Below are 10,361 nucleotides of genomic sequence, written 5' to 3'. Positions count from 1 at the left end.
CCATTTATGTATACAGTTCAGTGTGCAAGCCTCTACCACATATGTGGTAGATCTACCACATATTTTTAAAAATTTGGGTTTCTACCACATCTACCACACAAAGGATAAAATCTACCACATACTTGCAATTCAATCCTAATAAAAAATATAAAAATTAATCAATACCTTTTTGAAAATGTATATCATGAATTTGGCTTTAAATATATCTGTGCTTAAACTCTTTAAGATTCCAAAAATCCGCTTAATTATATTTGCTAAAGTATTATGCAATGGAAAGTAGTTATGTATTTGTTCCGCTTTATGGTTTAATTATACACCCGCAAAAATAAAAGTTTATTAAAGGATCGTACATTTTGTCAACTTAATAAAATTAGTTGCTAGTAGGAACTGTAGACATTTTAAGTCGGGCTAAACACGCCCAAATACTTAATTCTTAATTACAAACTATGTGTATGGGTGGTCCCAAAATGCATGTGAAAAAGTAAAATCGGAATACTTATGCTCTCACCCCCGAGGATTGCTCTATGCGAAAAAATATACCTTTATTTTTTTATTTCGAAATCAAAAAATACTTAGAGGTCGCTCAAAGCGCCTAAAGTATTCCATGTATTTTATATGTGGAAAAACCACCTTTCGTAGAAATGGTATAGAATAGTTAAAAACCAATATTTTTCTACCAGTATATTTAACCATTTCTTCATTGCAACTACAATTTAAAGAGCCGCCAAAAAACCCCGAAAAATGCAATGGTATTAAAATATGGTTAAATAAAGAATTGGGTATTATTATTGAAAGTCTCCTGAAGAGAACTAGAGTTTTCCGATCGAAAAATATTGACTTGCAACAATTCTATACCATTTCTAGGAAAAATGTTATTTTTCCCACATAAAAATACATGGAAAACTTTGAGCGCTTTGAGCGACCTCTAAATATTTATTGATTTCAAAATAAAAAATAGGGGTATACTTTTTTCGATAAAGAACAATCCTAGGGGGTGAGAGCATTACAATTCCGACTTTACTGTTTTTGGACCACCCTAGTATACACCCATTAAAAATATAAATTAGAAAATCTACCGCGTCTTACTCAAATCTACCACATTTTTTTGCTGATTCTACCACATTAAAATAAAAAGGGGGTTGCACACTGATACAGTTGTATATATCTATCTCTATTCGTTTTGGCTGTTACAAACGACCGTTATGTGAACCAGCGTTGCCGAATTGAAGATTTCGTCGTCATTTTGACGTTTTTTTAGCTCAATGACGACTTAACGATTTTTTCCCCGTAATGACGATTTTTATACCCGAGAGCACTTGTGCACAAGGGTATTATAACTTTGTTCACATAACGGTTGTTTGTAACAGGCAAAACGAATCGAGATAGATATAGACAAATTTATACATAAATGATCAGAATGAAAAGAGAAATCGATTAAGCGGTGACTGTCTGTCCGTCCGTCCGTCCGTCCGTCCGTCCGTCCGTCCGTCTGTGCACACGATAACTCGAGTAAAAATTGAGATATCTTAACGAAACTTCGTACATGCACTTCTATTGGGCGTGGGACGGATGGTATTGAAAATGGGCGAAATCGGACAATAACCACGCCTACCTCCCATATAACGGTAATTTTCAGAAATACGAAAACTGCGATATTTTAGTAACAACTGAAGATAATTCACTCAAAATTGACATTTAGAATAACTTTTAGACGAGAAATAAGAATATTAAAAATTTTTGCAAAATGGGCGTAGCCACGCCCACTTATAGTTTACATGTGTATATTTTGGAAACCGCTGCACCAATTTCTTCCAAACTTGGCACAGTTGTTGACCCTGATACAGCATACCAAATGGCCGAAAATTTTTAAAATCGGACAATAACCACGCCCACATCCCATATAACGGTAATTTCGAGAAATACGAAATCCTCGATAAATCAGTAAATAGTAAAGCTAATTTATTCAAAATTGACGGTTGCAACAATTCTTTATCAGGAAATACGCTTATGATAAAATTTTGGAAAATGGGCGTGGCACCGCCCACTTATGATCACATATATGTATCTCGGTAACCGTTATACCAATTTGTATCAAACTCGGTATGATTATTGTGCTTGCCACATAAAAGCAAACCGTTGAAAATTATTGAAATCGGACTAAAATTACGGCCGCTTTTCATATAACGGTAAATTTCAGAAATGCTTGAAATTTCAATATTTCGAAATTTAAGGATGCTAGTTTACTTAATATTTATACACCCGCTTATCATGTAGCGGTAGCTTTCGGAAAGGTGGAAAACATATATTTAATACTTGCGCCGGGTATTTAATGTTCGGCTCCGCCCGAACTTAGACTTTCTTACTTGTTTATTTTAGTTTTTTCTCCAAATTACATATGTACATATGTATGTAAAAAAATTGTTACAGGAAAACGTAATCCAAAATACAACCATTCATTTATCTAGTTTTTTTCTACAACAGTGCTTTTAGTTATATTAAATTTGTTCTAGAATTGTTACCAAATAGTTAATTTGCACAACTGCCACTGATTTGAAAGAGACAGAAAAGTATGAGAGGGAATTTGTTCGGTCAAAATTATCTATCAGTTAGTAAATGCTAATGTTAAACCTAGGGTATTCATTTATTCATTTATTTTGATAGTTTTGGTAAATCACTGGTTGACACTCGTTAATTGTATCAACTGTGAACGTCCTTTTCCGTTTTCTTTTGTTAGCCTAGTAAACTATGTTTATCAACAGCGGATTCGTAGCTTTTTTTTCTAAAAAAAAATTAATTGTAACAGAAAATAAAAGGAAATTTATTTACCCATATGCGTTATGCCTTTCGGCAGCGGGCGGTTCTAAAATTGAATTAATATCGAACAGCTGATAGCAGTTTACCAAGTAGCAGAAAAATTATCAAGCTTCCTTCCCGATAATTCGGTACACCGATAATAAAATTATTTTACACAAACAAAATACATTGGGAAAAATTACCGAACACCGAGTACTAAGCTCGGTGTGAAGACCCCTACTTTAAAACTGGATCAAAATCTTCAAAAACTTCAAACCAGTGGAGTTCAACTATTTAAAAGCAGCTGTGTTTGTTGGGTTGTGGCAATTTTTTTTTTATACCCGAGCGCACTTGTGCACAAGGGTATTATAACTTTGTTCACATAACGGTTGTTTTTAACAGGCAAAACGAATCGAGATAGATATAGACAAATGTATACATAAATGATCAGAATGAAAAGAGAAATCGATTAAGCGGTGACTGTCTGTCCGTCCGTCCATCTGTGCACACGATAACTCGAGTAAAAATTTAGATATCTTAACGAAACTTGGTACGTGCACTTCTTTCTGGCGTAGGACGGATGGTATTGAAAATAGGCAAAATCGGACAATAACCACGCCCACCTCCCATATAACGGTAATTTTCAGAAATACGAAAACTGCGATATTTTAGAAACTACTGAAGATTATTCACTCAAAATTGATATTTACAATAAGTTTTAGACGAAAAATAATAATATTATAATTTTTTGGAAAATGGGCGTAGCCACGCCCACTTCTGGTTACATGTGTATATCTTGGTAACCGCTTCACCAATTTCTTCCAAACTTGGCACGGTTGTTAATTTTCGTATAACACACGATATGACCGAAAATTTTTAAAATCGGACAATAACCACGCCCACATCCCATATAACAATAATTTAGAGAAATACGAAATCTTCGATAAATCAGTAATTATTGAAGCTAATTTATTCAAAATTGATGTTTGCAACAACTCTTTACCAAGAAATACGTTTAGGATAAAATTTTGAAAAATGGGCGTGACACCGCCCACTTATGATCACATATATGTATCTCGGTAACCGTTCTACCGATTTGTACCAAACTCGGTGTGGTTATTGTGCTTGCCACATAGAAGCAAAACGTTGAAAATTATTGAAATCGAACTAAAATTACGGCCGCTTTTCATATAACAGTAAATTTCAGAAATGCTTGAAACTTCAATATTTCGAAATTTAAGGACGCTAATTTACTCAAAATTGGTGCACCCCGGTTTACCATGTAGCGGTAGCTTTCGGAAAGGTAAAAAACATATATTTAATACTTGCGCCGGGTATTTAATGTTCGGCTCCGCCCGAACTTAGACTTTCTTACTTGTTTAGTTTCACTTATTTCAACATATTTTGATTAAAAGAAAAATACTGATAAAAATAAAATATTTCACACAAACAACAAAAAATATAATCGATAATCGCATGAGGCTATTGCCTGAAAATTTTAAAATGCGCTTAGTGGCATTGTGCTACTATGATAGCACGGCCGAGTAATCATTGTAAAGTTATGTACAGTAGTCGAACTAACTATAGCCGCACCAAATTTTCACAATTTTTAAAATATTATTTTTGCTGTTATTTAATTTTGGTTCGTTTTTTTTATAGTTCATTCTTTAAAAACATCCGTATAAATACATGTTTAAAGGCAGTGTCAAACGATTGGGTATTTGCCAAAATTTGGTGTGGACACCCAAAGAATTTTTCTTTATCCCAATCACGAAGATTAATACGGCCTTGTGGGCAAATGTATACATAAATGATAAGAATGAAAAGAGAAGTCGATTAAGCCATGTCTGTATGTCCGTCCGTCCGTCCATCCATCTGTCCGTCTGTCCGTGTACACGATAACTCGAGCAAAAATTAAGATATCTCAACGAAATTTGGTATGTAGGTTGCTCTTTATCCAAGGTAGGTTGGTGTTGAAAATGGGCGAAATCGGACTCTAACCACGCCCACTTCCCATATAACGGTATTTGGGCTAGACCCCGCCCACTTATGATGAAGTCCTGTATCTCAGTAGCCGCTTCAGCAATCCTCACAAAACTCGGTACGAGGCTTGAGTAGGGTCTAGCTAAAAAATCTGTTCCAAGTCCTTGAAATCGGGCAATTACCACGCCCACCTGCCATATAACGGTAATTTACAGAAATACGGAAACTGTGATAAATCAGTAACTACTGGAGCTATTTCACTTAAAGTCGATGGTTACAATAACCACTTATCGAACAATTTGAATATTATTAACTTTTGGATAATGGTCGTGGCGCCGCCCACTTGTGACTACAAATGTGTATCTCGGTAAGCGATTTATCAATTTCTACCAAACTCGGTGCACTTAATAACCTTGGTACGGAAAAGCAATTTGTTGAAAATTATTCAAATCGGACTAAAATTACACCCGCTTCCCGTATAACGGTAAATTGCAGAAATACGAAAACTCCGATATTTCAATAACTGAGGACGCTAATTTAGTCCAAGTTAATAGCTAAAAGAATCTCCTAACAATAAATAACTGCTATAGACTTTTAGGAATTGGGCGTAGCCCCGCCCACTTTATAACTACAAAGGTGTACCTCGGTGACCACTTTATCGATTTGTACCCAACTATGTTCAGTTATATCATTAAGTGTAACTCCGCATATTATAGAAAACGTTTGAAGTCGATTAAACACCCCTACTTATCATGCAAAAGTAGTTCAGAGAAAATTGAAACGACGATATTTGATACCTGCGCCGGATATATAAAGTTCGGTTTCGCCCGAACTTATACTTCTTTACTTGTTTATATATAAGGCAATTGCTGAAAAAAATAGTGTGCTAGTCTTTTTGTTGATATATAAAAAGCATTTGATATGATTGACCATAATATTCTCCTAAATAAGCTCAACTCCGCTGGTTTTCGCGGAACCATTCTTTGCTGGTGATACCCGTGTACATGGGCGTATCCAGAACGAAATTTAGGGGGGAGGGGACCTGTACAAAAAAAAATGTTAAAACCAATAACTTACTAAAAAATTTTATTATAGATTAAAATTATTGTAACCAATAGAGGTAAATATGTTATACAAAAACACATGAACAGAAGTTCACAAAAGGTGATATAAAACTATTCGTCGATTTAAATAGTTAACTTTTTACTGCGCATGTTTATTTTACAAGGAGGAAGCATCGAAAGCCTAACCCCGTCAGTGTGAGACTTTAACCTAAACTAAACTTCCTACCGTCATGTACCGTTCGCCTCCCGGTACCACCGCCAAGGATTTCGTCGGGATTATAACATTTGTGATTGATAAGGTTATACTTCTATTCTCTTCTTCTTCTTCTTATTTGGCCGCCAAAGCGATTTTGGCCGAGGTTAACAAAGCACGCCGGTCGTTTCTCTTCTGTGCCAACTGACGCCAATTGGAAATGCCAAATGAAGCCAGAATACTTTCAAAGCTGGAGCGTCGGTGTCCGTCCGAACGATATGGTCAAGCCAGTGAGCCGCTGTATTTTAATTCGCTGCATTATGTCCATGTCGTTGTAAAGCTCATACAGCTCATCGTTCTATCGTCTGCCGTCGCCAACAGTAAAGGCCCGTAAATCTTCCGCAAAATCCTTCTCTCGAATACTCTAAGGGCCACCTCATAGGAAGTTCTCATTGTTCATGCTTCTGCGCCTTTTACCAGCACGGGCATGATGAGTGACTTATAGATTGTGGTTTTCGTACCTCGACTTTAGGACTTTACTCCTGAAGTAGTACTTGTTTGCGCAAGAGTGATTCTGCGTTGGATTCCATGCTGACCTTATTATCAGTGTTAATGCTGGTTCCCAAGTAAACAAAATTCTCTACTTTCTCGAAATTATAACTGTCAACAGTGACGTGGGTGCCAAGGTGCGAATGTGCTGATTATTTGTTTAATAACAGGAGATACTTCGTCTTGTCCTCGTTTACCACCAGACCCATTCGCTTTCCTTCCTTGCCCAACTTGGAAAAGGCAGAACAGACTTCGCGGTTTTTCTTACCGATGATGTCAGTGTCATCTGCATAAGCCGGCAATTGTACGCTCTTGTAGTACATTGCTCCTGAGCGGTTAAGCTCTGCAGCTCTATTATCTTCTGCAAAATCAGGTTAAAGAAGTCACAGGAAAGGAAGTCGCCCTGTCTGAAACCCCGTTTCGTGGCGAACGGCTCCGAGGTCTTCCCCAATTCAAGCAGAGTTGGTGGTAGTGCTCAACCATGATTCAATAATACAAGGTTAGATAATTATTGACAGCCGCGGTTTGACACTCCCTTACAAAAGGTTGTATTCACGAAGGACGGAGGGGGAAGAATGAAATCCCTTGGTTCGAAAATGGTAGTAGAAAAGTACGCAAAGTAGGCAATTGGTAGTGAAATCCCTTTTGTGTATTCTAATGTATTTGCAGGATGTCTGGTATTTTAAACAAAATATTGAACGAAATATTAATATGTCTACATGAATTACGTAATTTATGTGCTATTTAGCGGTATAAAAACTGCAAAAAAGCTCAAAATTAACTGAAAGCTACTATAAGATTTATGTAAACATCCAATTTAAAAACAATATACGTTTTCATCAGTTAAATGTGCTCATTTTACACACCCGTATCAGTTTTCAGGGGATGACAAATTCAGACAGAGCGGAGTATAGGCAACTCCTTTTAGTGCTGCGAAGGCGGCTTTAAAGTCGACAAATAGGTGGTGAGTGTCGATCCTTTTCTCGCGGGTCTTTTCCAAGATTTGGCGTATTGTGAATTCCTGGTCTATGGTGGATTTGCCAGGTCTAAAACCACACTAATGAGACCCAATCAGTTCATTGACGGTGGTATTCAGTCTTCCACACAATGCATTCGATAAGACCCTACAACCTATGCTTAGAAGGCTGATTCCGCGGTAGTTGACACGCATGGCGGGGTCGCCTTTCTTGTGGATTGGGCAGAGCGCATTTGAATTGCAGTCGTCGCTCATGCACCTTGTTGGCTCCTGCCATCGTAATTGTCAGCTCAAACAGCTTTGTAACTTTTCATCAGCATAATCGCTATTCGTACCTCGTCATAGTCGGGCGCAGGGATATCGAATCAATTCCCTCCATAATTTGAGTACGCTCTGCACATCGGTCACTAGGTCGCCATGGTTGTTCCTACATGAGTCTTGTAACCTTCCGTAAGTCGCTCAACTCTCTGCAAAAAATGTCGGGTGTTTTTTCTGTCGGCCAGCATTTCCAGCATTTTTCTCTGCAGCTTCTTGACACTCCTCATCGTACCAGTAGTGAGCGAGAAATGTGGTTCCACCGCTCGCGTATGCCGGTTTGTTGAAGAGTGCTCTTTCACGGCAGGTTGTGAGAGTCGAGCGGCGAATCCATTGGCCGTCTGTTTTGATTGCAGTTTTTCGACGTTGACCTTTCCTCGCATTGTTGGGGGCCCTTTTTTTGCTGCACCGAGGTGGGGTCGTATATTGGCTGCATCAATATAGTGGTGCGAGTCGATGTTTGGCCCTCGGAGTGTACGTATGTACATCTAAAACACTGGAAGCATGCCTTCCGTCACCACATGCTCGATTTGGTTTCCCGTTCGATCTGGAGACACCCATGTAGCTTGATGGATCTTTTTTGGCTAGAACCCAGTACTACATACTGCCAAGTTTCGGGCCCCGGCGAGGTCGATCAGTCTCAGCCCGCCGTTTCTATGTGGAGGCTGAATTTTTCGACACCTGCGCCAAAGATCCCTTCGTTGCCCACCTTGGCATTTAACCCTTCGATGGTCATATTTTTACACCAAAAGTCACCTGTAGACCATTTTTGTTTTGAAATAGGACAAATAATTATGAGAATATAAATGATAATATGCATCAAACACATTTTTGGAGTTTTTCCAACCGCATGGGTTAGATTTTAACATGATTCAATAATGAAAGGTTTTGTAAGAAAAACTTTCTCTCGCTCTAATTTTATCAATGACTTTCCCACCCTACTCCTAAAAACAAAACCAGTGATATTTCTTTTCCAAATTTCTTTGCAAGTTTTAAGAACATTTTTAAATTGTTAGTAGTGAAATTTTTACTTTTTAAATTTGTAGAAATGTTTGTTCTTCATTCGCTGGCGCCAACAAGACAAAATGGGTGAGAATCGTTGGACTACAGAAATTCAATGTAGGCTAAAGAGACGAAATTCGCTTAAATGCCGAAATGTATTTGTCGGTATTCGTGGAGACCTCTTGATTCTGCCAAGTCCCTATAAAGAAAACCGTGCAATGGTTTTGATAAATGAGCTAACGAAGGTATTTAGGTATTGTCCTCCACAACACAATCCTGGTGTCTCCGAATGAGAGTTTTACGCAACATAAAATTGCCAAACCGCTTCCATAGGCCCAAACGTCACACGACAGCTCGGTTTTTTCAATGGCGCGATGTAATTGCACACTTAAAAGGTATACGCACGAGGCGAATGTTGGCTGGCGACCAACTTTGTTGAAAGCGATTAGTTGAAAGTAGAATGCTAAGTTGAACAATGCAAACGTCTTTTTATGGCGAATATTTTGAAATTTTTTTATATTTTGATCTTTTTAGTCATTCAAATTGTTTTTTCGTGCAACCCGGCGAATGGTTAATATTCTGACAGTTGTATAATCTCCTTAGAACATTTAAAGTGCGACATCAAAGAATTCGAATTACCATATTCGAAACAATCGAACCATAACCGCGAAAGAAACGTAAGCTCCAAATTTTTTTATTTGTCGTTTTTTTTTTGTTTAATAAATATTGCATATTTTCCACAACCAAATATCTTCTTCACATCCATCATCTGGCAAACAAATGCAACAAAAAAAGCTGAAAGTGGACCATCCATTCTCAAGTTATGCGCCATCTGACGTACGCAAGTTTGGTATATACATAGAAATATTTATTTTTAATAACAATCGGGGGTTATATTCGATGTAAATAAGCTTCGTTTTTGTTTTAAAATACCACCATTCACTATTATCCACACCTTTTTATGGAATTTAGCTCCCATTTTAGGAAGTGTGATTGAATTCTTCCCCTTTTTCTCCTGCCTCCATAAACCATCCCTGTGGGTGGGAGTGCTAAATTTTAGAAAAAAACTACTTACAAAACCTTTAATAATTGAGTCATGAGATTTAAGACAAAATATTTGTAAATTTAAAAACAGGACCGGAAGAAACAGACTGTTTCCAGTTTTTAGTGTTTTTGAGAACAGGCATACAATGCATTGTATAAATATATTTATTTATTGAAAACAATGCAGAAAAAAATGTTTCATCGTAAAAAACATTAAAACATTTCATTAAAAAAACCAAAAGTGAAATTTCGTCCAAAAATAAATTGATTACAGGACACACCTATCCTCAATCAAAAAGAAGTCAAACGAAAATGCCTAATGAAATGGTTTACCGCATCTTATTCCAGCTATTTCATAGTTTAAAAATCCGTTGCGAAGGAAATCCTACCTGATCGTTTAGCAGTTTTTTCAACAATTACTTTTTTCGATCTTAAAATATTT

General features: G+C 37.1%; 1 protein-coding gene across 1 annotated transcript in view; it reads left to right on the top strand.

Moving 5' to 3' along the window:
- The window catches only part of LOC118733129 (tachykinin-like peptides receptor 86C), a gene marked incomplete at its 3' end in the record, with an annotated part of 215,040 nt that overhangs the window by 203,969 nt on the left and 710 nt on the right, over window positions 1-10,361 (top strand).

Source organism: Rhagoletis pomonella, unplaced genomic scaffold (assembly GCF_013731165.1).
Source record: "Rhagoletis pomonella isolate Grant_MI unplaced genomic scaffold, Rhpom_1.0 Rhpom_scaffold_00001, whole genome shotgun sequence".
In the NCBI taxonomy this organism is placed as follows: domain Eukaryota; kingdom Metazoa; phylum Arthropoda; class Insecta; order Diptera; family Tephritidae; genus Rhagoletis; species Rhagoletis pomonella.
This window is presented reverse-complemented; position numbering and strand designations above follow the sequence as displayed.